This window comes from Quercus robur, chromosome 1, assembly GCF_932294415.1.
Source record: "Quercus robur chromosome 1, dhQueRobu3.1, whole genome shotgun sequence".
NCBI lineage: Eukaryota > Viridiplantae > Streptophyta > Magnoliopsida > Fagales > Fagaceae > Quercus > Quercus robur.
Window position 1 is genome coordinate 3,478,544 of NC_065534.1, and position 19,527 is coordinate 3,498,070.

A 19,527-nucleotide genomic window follows, 5' to 3' on the forward strand; every position below is an offset into this window, starting at 1 on the left:
TTATGTATGTGACATAGTTCATAGAAATATTTCTATATTTCCTATAGAAGTTCTGTTTTGAAGTCCTGCTATCAATTACTTGGATTTGATATACTAATGCTTTGAGGATGTAGCAAGTTATGTCAAAGGTGTTCTGTGCATCTGCTTAAGTTAAAATTGGCAGGTACAGCAAAGCTGTTTTTGGTTTCTGTTTACTGCGCGATGATGCCTTCTTTCTTCTCCCCCGCTCTCCCTGTTACTGTTAGGATGAATGGCTATGACAGGAACCTCCACCAAAGGTTTTGATTGATAGGGTTCAAAGAAATATTTTGGCTGACAACCCCAAGGTCACGGAGATGTAAGTCGAAGAACCCCCTCTTTTAGCTGAGTATGCCATTGAAACCAATGAGAATGGATAATAACCATGCCACTCCCTTCACCTGATCGTCCGTCCAACTGAGCAGTAGTTGTGAATCGAAGAAACTGCATGACATACTGTGACATTTCTGCTTCAAATTTTGACATACTAATGATTTTGGGTGAAGTTGGTTTTCCAAATCTCAAAATCTCCATCCATGATATGCAAAATTGGCTAGATTGTGCTTTCTTTATGGCATATATATTGGTCATTGGAAACTAATAATGTCAATTCTTGCTTTTGCTTTTTTTTTTTTGGGTCATGTTTGTTGATCTGAACAAGAGCTATAATATGTCAAATTTTATTTTCTACCTGAAGTATAATTTTCTTATTTAAAAAGAGAATTATTTACAATTTACTTTCTTGGTGTGTTGGGAAAAGTGAAAACCAAAATCTATAGTTCCTCATTAACAGTAAGGTCACCTCCCTGAGCACCATGCACAGCTTTCTTTGCCTGAAAAAGAAACGAAAGACATTCTGTAAAAAGAAAAAAAAAAAAAACTAATTTGCAAAATTAAGCCCAATGTTCGTGGTGAGTAATGTTATTTATTCCTTGAAACAAACCTGGACACATGATATTGCAAGTCTAAAATTGACACCAGAAAAACATTATTAGAAATTTGTTTCACTTTTAAGTTTGAACAGTTGAACATCACTTCTCTAGTCCAGTGCACGCATTTGGATGTAACTTTTTACTGGAAGTTTAATTGATAAAAATTGGATGATATATACTTTGTATTTAAAAAATATGAGACATTCGAAAGTTGTACATAAGCAACTAAGCTTTAAAAAATTTGTTACTCAAAATATTAGCACATCTCAAATAGTCCAATAGGAAGATCATTTTAATCCTATAACATGGTCCCAATTAATTAGTTAATTAGTTTTTTTTTTTTTTTTTTTTTTTAATTTTTTAATATTTTTTTATACAAGATAGAATTCTACTTTAACCTAATCTAAGTGTATATGTGTGTGAAGCTCCCTCTTGGAGACTTGAACCTCGACCCTTGCCCCCCACACCTCACACCCCACACCTCACACCCCACAAGTACTTATACTTGTGGAGTGACCATTGCACCAAGAGTGTGCGGTGGTAATTAGTTCATTAGTTAGTGCCATCTATGTAGCTTAAATTTTGTTACTTGATTCCTATAGGATAAGTCCAAATCAAGAGCCTAAACTGATAAAATTTTCTTACCTCTTTATCCCAATCAGTGAATAAGTTTACTGCTACAAGTGCCACAATTTGAACAGAAAGTCCACATATGATACCCATCCAAAGCCCCAAATTAAAACCAATTTCACAACATGAATATTAGTATAGGAAAACATTAAAATAACTACTATAGAATTTTTTACAAATTGAGGTGATAATGAATGTGACCGATCACATCAATAATATAATAAATAAATTTATCAATTATTTTTTTACGACCTATTTAAAAATTGGCACAATATAGTTTGTAAGACATATAAGAGAGAGAGAGACAGAGAGACTTACTTTGCCTCCAAAATGGAAAACGAAAGCAAAAATCACAGCAGAAGGAATTCCCACAAAATACTAAGCCCCAAGATTTATAAATGCACATAGATTTTGCCACCCACATCCTCTAGCAGCCCCTACATAGCCAAAACAAAAATTACTTTATAAGAACTTGAATCAAAGTAAGAAAAATCAAACAATCATTAACAATTGAACTTGAGTAGTACTTGGGACATAAATTTAAGACTTGAAAGTACACATTGGAATCCATCCAAGAAGTCTGATAATGCAAGCAGTGGCGTCATTCTAGCAACATATCTAATAACTTCTTCTTCTCTGCTAGGGACGAAACTATGTACAAGCAGAGGGGGGCTGTGCACCCCCCCCCCCCCCAATTTTTTTAAAAAATATTAAATAATAGGTAAAATAAGTCCATGAAAATTTATATTTGCCCCTCTCAAGAAAATTATATTTGCCCCCCTCGACTTTGAATTCTAGTTCTGTCCCTGTAATCTCTGCTATAAAGCTCTCCCCAAACATTGTGCACTAGAAGTGTAGTAATTGCTATTGTTGCACCCTTAGAGAGAGCAAATGTGATCATCACACGAAGAGCCAAACGTGCACCATGCGGGCATCTAGCACCCATTTCATTTGATACTCTTGTGCTATACAATACCAAGAAAAATCTCTTAGTTTTAAGGGCAGTGCAGAGACTTTAGGAATTGGCAATGGTGTTAGTGGGGAAAGCCATATAAACTATGTCACTAACCTTATAGCTGCGCTAAGACCAAACGAAATCATATAAACCATCCAACATGTGTTAAGGCTGCAGAAAAATTACAAATGCTTTTGAGTTTGTAGTTTGTGATGGTAAAAACTTAAGTAGAGTTCTTTAAGTTTTCCAATTAAAGTCGAATACATTTATGTTGTAATGATAAATGTAACCATGTGTTTAAATATAATTAATGAGCCTAATGTTTAACACCCAAGGGACTGTATCAAAGTTTTACTCAAGAAAATCTAGAATATATGCTCCTCATTCTTTCATTTTTATATGTTAAAAAATTATGAAAGTGACACCAAATACCTTATTGATAACACCGATGTCTCTAGTTTTGAATTTGGCAGAAGTCCAGATAAGAGCATTAGCATTGAAGAATGCTAATGCCATATCTAAGGGAAATTTGACATTTGCAGCCTTAAAATCATCTGCATCAAAGAATTGTAAAGGCAAGTATTGCAAATTTTTTTTTGCAATATTGCTACAGTGCAATTCTATCTTTAGAATTGCATTGTAGCTGTATTGTAAAAAAAAAAAAATTAATATTTTATCTCTCACTCTCTCATCTTTGTCTCTCATTTCACTTCACTCTCCCTCACTCCCTCTCTGTATCTCCGTCTCTCACTCCTTGTTTCTCCCCCATCAAACCCCATCAAACTCCACTCCCACACCCACACCTTCCCCCCGCCGCCGCCCCAATTACATCCCCAATAGCCCGGCAGCTCGCCAAGCTCAGCATCGACATAATCGAGGCCGGCTTCCCTGCCACCTCCAACGACTATTTTGAGGCCATGAAGACCATTGCCAAGGAGGTTGGCAATGTTGTCGATGCCGATGGGCACCTTCCGGTCATCTGTGGCCTCTTTCTGTGATTTGTAATGGGGTCCGGTGGTGTGGGTGTGGGGTTTTGATTTGTGGGAGTGGGTTTTGGGTCGTGGTGGTGCAGTGGCGGCATGGGGCCGTGGTTGTGGTAGGGTATTGATCTTGCTTGGGGCCGTGGTTATGGAGACAACGCCGGTGGAGGCATGGAGATCAGCTTCCGATGGGTTTTGATGGGGGTTCTTAATGGATTTTTCTTTGATTTTTTGTGGGTTTCTTTGCATGGTGGTGGTGGGTGTGTTGTTGCCGTGGTAGTGTCTCTGGTTGTGGTGGCAAAGGTGGGTTTCATTTGTTTGGATTTTTACTGTGGGGTGGTGGTGTGGCCATGGGTTTCAGTTTGGGTATGATGTTTGTGGTGGTGGTAGCAGGTGGTTGCAGATTTGGGTTTTGATATATATTATTTTATTATGTAAATATATTATTTTAATGAGTATAATAGAAAAATAAAAGTTTAGAATGCTGGAGGTATTGTAAAAATGGTACGGTATAAATGATAAGGTGGCTTTTTTAGATGGTAAAATAGAATAGGATAGCATTCTTCAATGCTAATGCTCTAAGAGAACAATCATTTCAAAGGACCAATATTCGAAGTTGTCAATCAAAATTTTAGTAGAGTTAAATGCTTTGACAGAAGTGACATCTTGATGTTGCAATTACAATGTTATATGCTTAATTTCTTCATGCAAAAATCAGTGAAAAAAAAAGCTTCAATGAACCAAGTTTCTTTTGCAGATAGAGGAGCTCTCTTTGTCATGCATGCTTCAAACATTACAACAATCCAAGGTGCATGACTCTTTTCATAACCATTTTCATAACTTGTTAAGGTGATATATTGTGATTTTTATTAGAGGAACCCTCTTTGTGATGCATGCTTCAAACATTATAACAATGCAAGGGACACGGTGATTTTCATAACATTTTTCATAAGTTGTTAAGGTGGTATATTGTGATTTTTTTTAATAGTAAATGATAGAAGATTATATCTCTTGATTAGACCAACACCATTTTCACATGAGTCCATTGTTGACCTAGAACTTACCATATCATAATTGTTGAAGGAACTCCTAGCTTTAGAAAGCTGAGAATATCATGCAAGGCTTCTTTTGAAAACCCAGTGCTGGCTCAAGGCCTAGGCAACTTAGGCCTAGGCCTAAGGTCCCACAACAAATAAAAAATTTCCCTACTAAAAAAAGGCCCCATCTCCCTTAGTAAAAGGCCCAAAATTTTATAAAAATATAACATTTTTTAAATAATTGGTACTTTTTTTTAAGAGTGATGCTAAAGATACCACAAATTTTACTATAGATTTTACTGACATATCACCAATCACATAAAAAAGTAATTCAAACACAAATAAATTAAGTTGTTGAAATTCATCAATTACAGTGATAATCACATTTATTGTGAACATTTTGTAGTATTTTTAGTATTTTTCTTTTTCATTTCTAACAAGGCTTTTAAAATAGGAAGCCAATAAAAATTTAACCCAATTGAAACCCTAAGATGTTTCAAATAAAATGCAGCAAATGTGATAAATCATTAATGACGACTAATCTCCTACTAAGCCACATACCAAATAATATCTATCTATCTCTTTCTCTTAAAAAGAATATATAAAATTAAAATTTAGATTACAACTGTACTTAACTATGCATAATCATATATCCAAGTTAAAGTAAGTTCCTTTTGATTCAACTATAATATTCAATCTTTTATATGAAATTAATCTTAGTTTAACTAGTATTATTCATCAATTTCTGTATTTACATCAAATTAGTCTTAATTTAATTAGTATTATATAATTTTATTTAATTAATGTTTACATATAAAAATGCCCCATATAAAATTTTTGCCTTAGGCCCCAAATTTTGTTGGGCCAGCCCTGAAAACCTAGTCCAAGTTTTCTTGCAAGCTGGAGAAAATCTTACATAAAGTGCCAACAAAATCACATTAACCCAATTGGAAATGGAAATTGCCAAGGCAGCTTCTTTAATCCCAAGCTTGATTTTAAACACAAGAACCCAACAAACAAGAACGTGTAGCAAAGCCGTGAATCCAGAGCTTATCAACATAGGAATAACCTTGTTTTATGTTTGTAAAAATCTGTTTAGGCATTGAAGTATACCATAGGAAAAGAGGCTTGGGATCATCCAACGATTGAAAACTCCAGTTTCATTAGATATTTCATGGTCTTGGTGTAGAGCTATGAGAATGGTGCTTGTGTAATACCAAATTATTGCTAGAGGAATGCATAAGCTCAGGAGGGTTAGCATAGCTCGTTGGGTGTGAACACCGAGCATGTGATACTGTTTTGCTCCATAGGCTTGCCCACATAATGTCTCCAATGCACTTCCCATGCCTAGCTATAAGAAATTTTTGAAAGAGATGAAATTTAAGCTGATGAGTCCATAAAAATTATTAAGGTTGTCCACCTTAATGGACGGTCATTGCGTCATTAGTAGGCCATCAAAGATAGATGAGTAACCGCCCAATGCATTCAGTAACGATCATCAAAGACCTTAAACCCTCTTATCAAGATAAAGAACGTTACAATTAGGGTAATAATCACCCTCATTTATGTCCAATAGCTACCTAAGTCACCTATAAAAGGGACAATCTGTCCATTTGCTAAGGTACGTCAAAAGGTACAACAAAACACTATTTGAATACAAGAAATATGGGTTGATACTAACTTAAGCATCGGAGGCTCCCCTACTGGGCACAATCCAGTGGTCTCTTCGATCTATCTCTCTTTATCTTGCAGGTCCTACAAGATCGTCTAGAGCTCCGGATTGGACGAGTGACCCAACTGACGATTTTGGCATCATCAGTTTGGCGCTGTCTGTGGGGAGGTGATTAGCCATCTAGCTTTTCCTACAACAAAGGGTTCACTCAGTTCAATGGAGAATCATCAACACCAAAATACCAGATTTAGAGTACCCCATGGATGATACTCAATGATCGTCTCTTTACTCTGCACATATCCATTTCTTCGATGAAGTTATCTAAATTTAAATTGGGGCCGCGATGAGAAAGATAGAGGTATTACCAAGACACCATCGTCACCAAAGCACAACTTGTCAACCATTCAAATGGATGATGATGAGAGAACCTAGATCCAAGGTCTCAAATATGTTGTCCTCTAATTTGAGGATTTGGTTGCAAGACGCCTCCTATTATCTAGATAATAAATAAATAGAAAGATCACTAAGATGCCGTCAACAATGAAAGGACGACTCCCAGTGGCAACACATGATTGGATTGGTTGTCAACGACGTAAGAACTTCACAACTGTGACCTTCAACTTGGGCAGTCCTCAAAGGAATGGTCCAGCTCTTGGGCCTTAAGGTAAGATGAGTTTCTTCTCATCTTGTTAAATGGTTTTAATTACCACATCTTTTAAAAAGATCTAGAAGTCTAGAAACATAATAAACTCGTTTAAAACTTTAGAAACATAACAGAGGAGTTTACTCTATTAAGTATCCTTTTGTTAAAAGAAAAAAAAAAGAAGTGATTGAAGGTGGTCATATAATTTTCAGCCACCCAAGTCAAATATGATGAAATTACCATAGGAGAACTTTCCTTTCTTAGTTTCACCGGTTCCCCATTGTTTTTAGTTTGCATGAAAGGTGGAACCAGACTTTAATAGAACATAATTACCTTACCAAAATTGTGATCTTAAATATAGGGATTAAAAATAAAATAAAAAATAAAAAAGGTAATGAATACCTTGATTGTTATAAATTGCATCAGTCAAACCGGTCTCTTTGAGATCCTTGCCATTAAAGCCAAATATAATTATATATCATGGCCTAATTGATATCCTAACTTGTTAAGAATACAGTTGTAGCTACAGCTGTAATTGCCGAGGAAAGCAGTTGATGTATATTTGAATTTGTATAGCTTAATCATATTTTGAATAAAATAGGATAAGATAGAATTAGGCTTGTGATGAGATAGGATTAGGATACGGTAGAATCACTTTTGAATCTGTATCTTAGTGATGAGCTAGAAGTATATCCATCCGAATTGGTATATCTGAATTGTATTTTGAATTGTAACAAACTCTTCTATACATATGAAAATGCCTTGAACCGTGTGGGTAAGGCTTGGAAATTTTTTTCAATTATCTGATTTTACATAATTATAGCCAAAAAAGGGTTTTACACATTTACTACATTTCCTATTATAACACGAGGAGATCATTTTGTCTCTTTATAGCATTAAATAATTGGTATACTCATAGCATCTTGGTTGATATTCATATATTATACCATTAATTATGGCTTTTTATTTCACTACTTTTTCCTAATGCATCTTGCTAAGATATATATATATATATATATATATATAAAGTGAAATATTATTGCAATGCCAAAGATAATAAATCTTAATTTTCGACGTTAGAGAAAGTTGAAGCCAAAATTTTGTCTTACTAAAATTATATCATTATTTTAGAGTTTAGACACTAAAGAGGCTAAAGTCAGATTCTACTATCTTACCAAATTTAGAAACACTAAATTTGGAAATAAGAGAAAATCCAATAAGCCTGGCTAGGCCAACCTAATCAGTATTAGGTAGGTGGAAGCCAACGATAATGAATTTTTTATTTTTACTGCTACAACTGCACCTTGTGAAAACTGTCATGATTTATGAATGTTTGGCAAAAACATTATATATACATGTCCAAGAAAACTAATCTTGTAGCGGTCATCTATGAGATTGAAAACATTCACAAAAGAGATGCATAAAAAATAAAGTTGACTGCAAAACCACATATGGTGTCGATGTGCGGTCTAGAGACGATGAACAATTGTTAAAGAGAACTTGTCAAGAAGCACCTACCAAAGGGGAGATCAAAGATGGAAACATTCTCTTCAAACCGGTATATTGCGCGAAACCCGTCAATTATATGATCAGCTAAGATTATGAATTTATGGTGCTTAAATATTGCAATTAAGGACCATTTAAGGTAAAGGCTCTCAACCTCCGTTATTTTTATCAAATTTAAATATTTTAAATTTTGTAATTAAGAAAAGTAAAGTCAACCTTAATTGCTTTGCCAAATATCAATATCTTGATTTAGACATTTAAAAGCATGGAACCATATTTTATTGGGCTTGAATTCCATTTAACAAGAGATGTCTAATTATTTCTCTAAATTTAAGGAGAAATCTTATAAGCATATAAATTTACACATAATGTACATGACCCACTATTTTAAATTTTCCCAATCATACATGCTACTTTGACTTTGAGAAAGAACACGTTTTTGAATTGTTACATATTATCATACAATCTACTCTCATAATAGTATCAAGGTATGTGCATATGAGTTCATTAAACAACAAAGACATAGCATGTTATACCAAAACGGTTTGGCAATTTTATGCGTTGGGGTTTTGATTTTTCCTCCCGTATACTAGTCCAACATACTTTTACAATTGATGCATAAATCCCACCACATGGTTTCATGAAATCTTTAGTAGTCCTTGTATGCTAAAGCATCATGCTTTCATTGAGCCACTACACTCCAGTGCTCGATTTGAACTAAATTACACTTCATTTATATAAAAATCAATATTAAGCCTCAACGAATTTTATGCATTTGTGATTAATATTATTTGTGAATTTCTTACTTGAAAAATGTTGCTCCAAGTCTAACACTTTGCATAGTAAAGTACTAAACTATTCACTAGTGTAACTAGAATAGTTTGATATGCACTTATTTCTTTCATTCTACTCATTTATTTTAAAGAGTAGCAGTGTCTTTTTGGGACCACTATAATTTCATATATAATTTTCTATCATGAACAATTTACCTCATCGCTATCCATACATTGGTCTATAAGTTTCTAAATTTTGTTCTAATAAATTAGACATGAAATTTTATGAAGATTTCCATTTGGGACTAAGGCTAAGCCCAAAGGAAGAAAAATACAGGTACAAACCATGACAGGCCATTCTTTTGGTCATCATCCAACAACAAATGTATCTTTCATGTTTGAACGGGGGCAAACCCTTTGGATATATCTACATCTTCAAATAGCAGGAACAAAATATAGCAATGATGCAGCCCAGTTCTTGGTCCTTAAGGTCAGATTTAAACATTTCTTTTTCCTTTTAATTCTCCAAGAATTTGCAACAACGATTGAAGTCAAGTGTTAGGCATAATGACAAATATCATTATTGCCAAATAAAAAACCTAGCTGTTTAAGAAATTTAAAATTGTTTACCATGAAAAATATAATGACTGTTTATCATAATGGCAAATATCATTTAACACACCAAATTCCAACACTCTTGAAACACTTTACCAAGTGTTATTCAGTTGCACGAGAATAGGGTAATAGTTATGAAAATGATTGTTGGAAAGGCAAATTGCTAAAATTGCTAAATTACAAGATTAGTACAAACATGCACAATTGATACAAAAGGCTAGATAATTTCTTGCTAAAGTTAAAAGGCTTGATTGGTAATATTTGCTATAGCTAGTGTGTCCTATTTTAGACTTTTGATCTCTAGCCGATCAATTGATCTTAAGTTCGTCCATTTCTTTTGCTGTTCTACTATCGCCAAAACAAAGAAAAAAATGGAAATGGTTGAATCACTTATAGAGCATGCGCTTCATACATAAAAAGAAATTCCAAATTTTCTAAGGGGATGTCATAATTTGACAAAGAAAAACTCTTAAGCTAAAAATAGAGATATAGCTAAAAGTTGTGAAAATTCCATCTACATCACAAATGCCGAGTTTAACTCCTATAAATTATGGGTTGTACAAATCCAACAAAGAAGAGCTCTATAAGTAAGAGTTCAATGACGAGGAGTTCGTCAAGAAGACTACAACAATGAAAAGACCGAGGTATGTACAAAATAGTATTGAGATTTAAGGTCTTCTATTGAGGTAACTCATTTCTTTCTTTCTTTTTTATCCATGAGATCATATTATTGAAACTAAATAAATATCAAGCTCACATGATTAATACAAATTTGTATGTAGAACATGTTGAAAATATTGCTATAAAATTGTTACAATTATCACAATCAATATGACTATATTATTAGTAGCATATGTTTCATCGTCATGAATCTGAGAAGTGCTATTAAGTCTCCTAGACTTAAAATGATAAAATGATCGTGTTCACAATATAGTCATGAGTTTAAGTCTCAATAAATTTTCACTATCTTCGTCAACTCACCAAAATCTTTTTAAATTGCTTTTAAAATTATTTATTGTGCAAGCACCTAACAAAGATCAATTTAAAGAAGCATATAGTCAAAAAGCTTTACTTTTTATATATATCATAGAATACTTTTCTACGATTCATATAAAATGCACTTTGTCAAATGACATCCATAATTGTATAGCATGCAATTGCATATTTGTACATTGTCATTTCTAACAAAATGTAGCTAGCACTTTTGAAGTGACTTAAGGGTACAACTAAAGAAGAAGGAAGAGGAAATTGCTATTACAAACAGCAATGACCATAGTCATCAAAGCACGCAAAAAAAAAAAAAAATTCTAATCATGATAGAGCATTCCTCTAGTCGTCAACAAACGAGAATTATACTCTTCATGGTTGAACGGGGGCAACGACATGGCCTAGTTTTTATGCTTTCGAAAAATCGAAGGCAAAAGAGATCTAGGCCTTAGACATGAAGTATCATGTTAAGCTTAAAAACTCTTGAAAAGAGAGGAGCTCGTCATCTTGAAAAGAGAAGAGTTTGTCAAGAAGATCCTAACAATAAAAAGATCGAGGTATGTGACAAAATAATGTCGTCATTTAAGATAACACATTTATTTCTGTCTCTTTTATATTCGTCTACAAAAATTTACATCTAGTAAGGTTTCATGCAAAAATGTATGCATTACTAGACAGATCACAAAAGAGGTAAAACTCTAGGATTACAAGGAAATAAGAAAAAGGTCCACTTAGGCTATTGGTAACTTATTATTTATATATGAATTGTTCTAAAATTCTTGTCTAACCAAGTCTTGGCAAGTGCATGTGCTACTTAATGTAGATATCAACATGGCCTTAAGAAGGTCCAAAACGACATAGCGTCAAGTAATCTTTCTAGCAACAAGTGACAAGATTCCTTAAATGGATGTAAGTCACCAAAAAATGGCTAAGTGATAAGATTCCGCCAAGACGGATGTAAATCACTGACGAAGCCTAAGTGACAAGATTCCTTAAATGGATGTAAGTCACCAAAAAATGGCTAAGTGATAAAATTCTGCCAAGACGGATGTAAATCATTGACGAAGCCTAAGTGACAAGATTCCTTAAATGGATGTAAGTCACCAAAAAATGGCTAAGTGATAAGATTCCGCCAAGACGGATGTAAATCACTGACGAAGCCTAAGTGACAAGATTCCTTAAATGGATGTAAGTCACCAAAAAATGGCTAAGTGATAAGATTCCACAAAGACAGATGTAAGTCACTAATGAAGCCTAAGTGACAGGATTCCTTAAATGGATGTAAGTCACCAAAAAATGGCTAAGTGATAAGATTCCGCCAAGACGGAGGTAAATCACCGACCAAGCCTAAAAAAGAAGGACAAGATTCCACTAGACCGATGTAAATCCCTGGTGAAGTCTAAATGACGAAGCTCCGTAACTGGATATAAGTCACCTAAAAGTGGCTAAGTGACTAAATACCCTTGGACGAGTGTAAGCAAACAAGGACTCTCACACAAACGCAAGTCACACGCAAATCAAGAATATCAAACCTGACAACCAGAAAATGAATGAAAGAAGAAGCATTGAAGTGATCAAACATGGTCGTCCAAAGAAATCACCTCGCTCCTCAGCAGTGATAAAAAATGGTCATCCAAAGAAATTACCTTACTCTTCAACAGTGATAAAAAATGATCGTCCAAAGAAATTAGCTCACTTTCAAGATCAAACTATGATCCCTCGAACGTTCAAAAAGACCTTCAAAAGGCAGATACTAAGAAGTCATCGCAAAAATACTACCATTTTTGAAGTAGAAAGTAGTTGAAGATAAAGAAGTTTGAATCTAAACAAGTCAAGAATATTCCCAAAACCTGACTAGCACAAAGCAAAATTAGACTTGGGAATGGGGGGCAATTGATGAGTTCATAAAAATTATTAAGGTTGTCCACCTTAATGGACGGTCATTGCGTCATTAGTAGGCCATCAAAGATAGATGAGTAACCGCCCAACGCATTCAGTAACGATCATCAAAGACCTTAAACCCTTTCATTAAGATAAAGAACATTACAATTAGGGTAATAATCACCCTCATTTATGTCCAATAGCTACCTAAGTCACCTATAAAAGGGACAATCTGTCCATTTGCTAAGGTACGTCAAAAGCTACAACAAAACACTATCTGAATACAAGAAATATGGGTTGATACTAACTTAAGCATCGGAGGCTCCCCTACTGGGCACAATCCAGTGGTCTTTTCGATCTATCTCTCTTTATCTTGCAGGTCCTACAAGATCATCTAGAGCTCCGGATTGGACGAGTGACCCAACTGACGATTTTGGCATCATCATAAGCTAATGTAATTGAGATGAAAATCTGAATCAAAATGATAATTTATGATGAAAAATGATGAAGAATGGGGATGATGCATGTAAAGAAATTAAAGCTTTATTAAGGTCATTAAATTGTTTAACAACAATTTTGACTAAAACTAGCCAATTAATATTTATGTGTTTTGTGTGTGGTGACACTCATATAGCTTAACTTAGAGTTGTGTAAGCCATTGTTTAATCCACTTCGGTTTCAATAAATGGAGACACAATTTTTCATTATGGTTGATATAGTCAGTTGTAATTAGTACATTTAATAATAGTGGTGACAATGATAGACTCGTGAAAAAATGACAAAAAATGACAATATTCGGATCACAACTTATCACGTTAAAGAAGCGAAAAGAAAATGTATATCCTAACATTCCGATCACAACTTTTCCATTGTTTACGCCATATGGCCAAGAGTGGAAGGAAAAATCCAATGGGTTAAATTTTGGACATTCTCATTTCAAGCCAATATATATATGGACTTAAAAAGACAGCAAATACCCATGACGTAGGCCTTTTCAATGGCATAGAAGTATTGAGCTAAATTTCCGATATTTTTCATTTCAAGCCCATATATATGGACTTTAAGAAGACAATAAACACACGAAGGTCCTTTCAATTTTGACACAGGATATACATCCTCAACAATGCCATGGAGTATGTATGGACATAATAAATTTCACAAATTTTTCATAATATCTAATGTGATAGATTGGTTTCTCAAAAAAAAAAAAAAAAAAAAAAACTATGTGATAGATTGTGTCTAGTCTGCAACATCACTTTTATTATACAACAACAGTCACAATTTGCCACTTCAACAGTTTATAAAAAAATTTGTGAACTTTGTGGTGTATTTAGAATGTTTTTATATATAATAAATTTTTTTTTTTGAGAGAGAGTTTCAACTTATGACTTTCGCTCCTGATGATATCTCTTTATCATTAGACCAAGACACTAATCAGTTTTTGGTGTAGGCGATGATTGAACCCCATATCTCTTATTCAACTATCAGAGACTTTACTAGTTGAACTAGCTGGAATCTACTTTTATATATAATATTTGATAATTAGGAATGGAAGATTTGAATTTTAGAGTTAAAAAAAAAATGGTATAAAAGATTTTTATTGATATTTGACACTAGTTAAGACTTAAGCTTTCCATAAATGTCATAAAGTTGTAGTCATGTATTGAATAATTACTCACTGTAGTGAAAATTATTGAATAGTGAACATCATGTCTTCTTCATGCATGTTGGATATTATTATAAATTTAATTAATAAGACTTATTTTTATGTTTCCATATATATTCCATGCTTTTCTTTTGAAAAAAAAATTATTAATCTATATATATATATATAAAACCGAAACTTTTGAAGCTCCCACAATTTTCCACGTCAACATAATATTTAAAAAAAAAACATAAATAAAAAAAAATCTTTTATGGAACCAAAAAAAAAAAAAAAAACACAAAAAAAATCTTTTCCAAAACCCGATAAATACAAAACCAGCCTTCTTCTTCCTCAAAACACAGACCCCTGCCGTTCCTATCTCTTCTCTATTTCTCTACCCTCTTCTTCCCCAAAACCCAACACTGAAAATCAATCTTGCCAAGAAGCCATACCCACACTGTCAAGTCCGAAATAGAAAGAAGGCATCACTGATCTCCACCTTTGAGCACTGACGACATCTTGAGACTTTACCATCAGACCAGATTCTCTCTGCAAACATTACCGGTAAGTTTTTTATTTTGTTCTATAATTTAGGGTTTCATTTTTGGTTCTTTGTCTCTTCCATTCTCTCTACCTCTCTCAATTCTCAAACCCCTAAACTATAGTCCACGGGCGCTAGCCTCCCACTCCTTTAATGGCAGAAAGTTTTTGATTTTGAGACTTATTTATTTATTTATTTATTATTTTGTTCTATAATTTGGGTTGTTAAATATGATTTAGGGTTTCGTTTTTGGTTGTTAAATATGATTTAGGGTTTCGTTTGGGAGTGTTTCTTTTGAATGATTAGCTTAGATTGATGGGTTTGGAGCCCATAGTGGGTTTTATTAATTTCAGTTATATGTTCAGGGGTTACTTAGTGGAAAAGTGATTATTTTTAAAGTATGAAAGTAACCACTGTGTTGGATTTGATTGTCTGAATGGCTTATATGGGTTTGATTCATTGGATTGATAACATACTAGGGTCAATTTTAGTTTTATGTTTTATGATAAGATTTATTTGATTCTAATACAAAACATTCACTACCAATACTGAAAGCCTTATTAAGATCCCTTTTTAAAACACAAATTTGATCATGAAATAGCTTAGGCCCTATCTGCTTCCTAATATTAACTCTTGTGCTTTATCATAAATTTCCCTTCTGGCCTCAATGCAATAATATGGTTGGGTTTTAGATATTCAGGCTCCAACACACTGTGTCTGGATTCAGTTCTCTCCTATCATATAGTTTTAAAGAATCATATTTGGTCAGTGTAAAACATCCATGATTATTAGTTTTATGGAGGGACAGTGCTCTGTCATTATTCAGTGAGGCCCTTCATTAATTGGTTTTATTTTATTTTTTTCCCCTAACAGGACACAGTCTTTGATCCATATTCCCTCACTTGTGGCCATATATTTTGCTACATGTGTGCATGCTCATCTGCATTAGTGTCAATTGTTGATAAGTTAAAGTCAATAGAGCCTAAAGGAAAATGCCCTCTGTGCCGAGAGGTAAGTTAATATCTTTATAGCCTTTTCTTCTTGGTTCATTCAAGTGACAAAACGGTGGGGTTGGATTGGGGTAGGTCCTAAATTCAAGCTTTGCAAACCAAAGTATCTTTCTATTGTTGGACTCAGATAGGTCTTTCTTTTATTGGACTCAAATAATACCATATTCTCTCTGATTCATCAATTTAGAACCAAAAAAGAAAAAAAAAATAGAGAAAAAATAATGGATTTGTCGTAATTTGAGCTATTTTATGTTTTAGAGACTATATATGTCTTTACTTCGAACATAGTGAAATAATGGATTTGATAAACAATTCAAGGCTTGCTTCCAACAATTTTATTTTTTTGATTGTAAATCATTAGAAAGCAAAATAAATGTGTTTCATTTATTTTCTCTGTGTATTTTATTCATATATTTCAATTAGGTAGTCAAAAGTAATTTGGCTGGTAAAAAGTATTGTTCTTTATTGCCAAATGTTTGTTTGAATTGGAAGCCTTACAGAACAATTTTCATGAACAAGGAACCCTCATTTGTTTGGTATATTTTATGTTTAGTTGGCCTTTGGTGTTACTATCAGTTACATATGGCTTGGTCTTAATGAAAGATTATTTTAAGGCAAAGTAAGTGGGGTTTCTGTATTGCTATTTATCTCTGAGTTGAGGACTTCTTTCATTGTAATTTTGGATGGTTCTTGCTTTATGTTGAACGAAATTTCTTCAATTTGCTGCAAACCTTGATGGGTATTGCTTAATAAAAAGTTATTTGTCTCATATATGTGGTCAACTGCAACTATCATGGCCATTGCTCTTGCACATGGAGGGGTAAGTCCATATGACTTCAATTTTAATTTTTCTTTAAGCTTGAACATTTTTTTATTGACATTGCTTCTTTTTTTGCTATTGTAACATTGTCATTTTGTAGAACTTTTAGAAGTCAACATGAATGATTATCGTTAGGTTTTGAATCAATAGTTCTGAATTTGTTGATGAAATTTCACACCATGAAATTTCTATCAAAAAAACTGTATGTTTTAGTTTTACCTAAGAATGTTATGATATTCTTTTTCATTTCCATCAAATTTGATAATAGTTTTCCCTCTCATCGTATCTTGAATCTCTAGGAGAACATATCTCTTTCCAATTTACAATAGATTATAATATACAGGATTTAGAGAATGTATAACAACTCCTTTATTGCAGCTTATGAATTTTAAGGAGAAAGATGGCTTTTCATTTTGATTGGTGATGAACTGGACTAATTATACTACTCATCAACGGCATGGAATCTTTCAGGTTAATTTTTACTTTGGAATATTTATTCTGTTTATTCTCCTTTTAACAAAAAGGAATATCACATCGATGTTTCCCCTTTTTTGATTGAGAGAGTTTAGCTTAAGGTTGTCTAACTTTTATTCTTTTGATAGTTAAGGTGAAAAGGGTTGCATTGGTGAGTTTCTTTTGTATTTCTCTTACCTTTCAAAGGGCACAAGACTGAGGATGTATACTTTTATAATGCCTGATCTACATGAGATGGAGTTTCTACTAATGAACAATTAGATGCTTGTAGTGCACACAAGACTGAGACAGGGCTAATGAATAACATTATGTAATAACATTATAACCTTAGTTCACCAAGTTCAAGGTCCTTAATGATTTTCTTTTAATATGTTATTTATTTATTTATTTAAATGGATGTAGTTTATATAAAGATATGTTAAGCATTCTTGTGTTTGCATGTTGTGTTTCCTTTCTACTGTTTACTAATTGCACCATATATGACTTTACAAATGATACTCCTAAATGTGATTTTTTAAGCAACATTGATGATAACAAGAACAAGGAATAAACAACCAGGATTACCAGGATTTTGCAAACAGACTGAATAATAGAAGGGATTATGTTAAAAAAAATGATAGAGACCTTAAAGTTCATGAAAGAAAGGCTGCAATTGATAATAGATGTAGGATGCCTACCAGTAGTTTGAGGTTGTTAACTAAAGGTACAGATAAGTTATACAAAGTTAGATGTTGTTTTTAACTTTGTACTTGGTTAGAACAAAGCAATTGAATTTCCCATATTGGTATAGTGTTTTAAGAGATTTGAACTTTTATAAATACTCATGTATTATTTAACATTATTAAAAATAAATAAATAACACTATTTTAGAACTTAGTTATTAATTTTCCCGTGCATCGCACGGGTTAGCGACTAGTTATTATGTAAAAAGAAAGGAGAATTGATCGGAAAGTACCGAATAATTGCTCTTGTTGTAGTTATTGTTCACCACAAAAATAGTACAAGACTAGAAACTTGGAAAGAGAAGCCAATAGCCTTGTTTTAAATGAAAATATTGAGAGTTGAAACCTCTCTTTTCCAACTATCGAATAATTCACAACAAAAAAATCAAAAAAAAAGAAAAAAGAAAAAAGAAAAAAGAAAAAAGAAAAGAAAAAGGAGAAGTCACTTACCAAGACAGTGAAACCAGTGACAGAAGCAAAGGAAGTTCCCATGGAAGCACCTGCAAGAGGCAGCTCTCCCAGATGACCATTGAACATGACTGATATAATTTGTAAGCTGTACTGCAAAATACTAACTGCTATAAGAGGCCCTGCTAGCCCTGCTTGTTTTTTTGCATCTTCAACATATTTTGCTCTAAACCCATCATCTTTTCCTGATGATGATCTTCTTTCTCCTCCTTCCAGTTCCATATTTTGCATGGTTTCTCACAATCTTACTTGGGTCGTAATCAGATATAACTACATAATCTAAGCTTTCTGGTGGCTGTGGCTGGAGCTATGTGGTTCATATGCAATCATGTACAATTACTCAAGCCAGCGACCAACAAATTTGTGAGAGTAACACTTATAATCCTAATCTACTTATTTTCTTTGTTTACTTAACAAAATTGACTAGGTTGTTCGTTTTTATGACATAGATATTCAAGTTTAGAAATGCTCGTTTTTATTTTAAAATCTAAACGAGAGCTATAAATTATATATCAGGTTTTATTTTCGTATTTTCCACCAGAAGTACAAAATTTTTCTTCCTAAGAAAGGAATGAATTATCATCAATTTATTTTGTTGGCGTGACACTGTCGTGAAAAGTTAAACCAAATCCATGGTTCCTCGTCAACAATTATGCCACCTCCTGAGCACCACGCACAACTTTCATTGCCTGAAAAAGGAAGGAAAAAAATTCCTCAAAAAATAGTAGTAATTGTCAAAATTAAACCCAGCCTACGTTTGGATTTAACTGAAATTATTTCAGTAACTGTGTTTGGCGTTTTTTTGTGGGTCCCGTGCATTGTTCACAGGACTCACAAGTACAGATTTCAGCAAATCTAACTTTAAAACTAGGTTTTACGGCACTATTCATACATTTAAAAATTATTTTACTATAATATTTTCAGTTTTCAGTTTTCAACTGTGGGGTTAAGGGCCCAAATCATGTATTGGGTCTTGGGCCTTGACCAAGGACGTGAGCAATCCTTGGACGAGTGAATGGTAATGAATGGTTCAAACCTAAGATTCAATGAGCGAAATACAGATAGGAGGATAGTTCGAGGAGGAATATCTCCTCGGATATGATAAATTCGTCTCAAATACGTATTCCAACAATCACAATGACCTTCCAGGAAGCTCTAGTGATAAAGATGTGCCTCATTAACATACGAGAAAAAAGGAAACCTAAAAATATCTAAGAG

The 19,527-nt window shown here is 33.5% G+C and overlaps 1 protein-coding gene, 1 long non-coding RNA gene and 1 pseudogene across 3 annotated transcripts in view; 1 reads left to right on the forward strand and 2 right to left on the reverse strand.

Moving 5' to 3' along the window:
• LOC126716501 (protein DETOXIFICATION 16-like) overlaps positions 1–19,527 on the reverse strand; it is a 49,818-nt gene that overhangs the window by 10,037 nt on the left and 20,254 nt on the right. The gene's annotated exons all lie outside the window — the stretch shown is intronic.
• On the reverse strand, positions 792–18,540 carry LOC126714431 (protein DETOXIFICATION 16-like; annotated as a pseudogene).
• Positions 14,640–17,554, forward strand: LOC126716533 (uncharacterized). The gene is made up of 4 exons (XR_007652136.1): positions 14,640–14,838; positions 15,689–15,826; positions 17,024–17,116; positions 17,248–17,554. It is a non-coding gene; the product is annotated as an uncharacterized LOC126716533 (long non-coding RNA).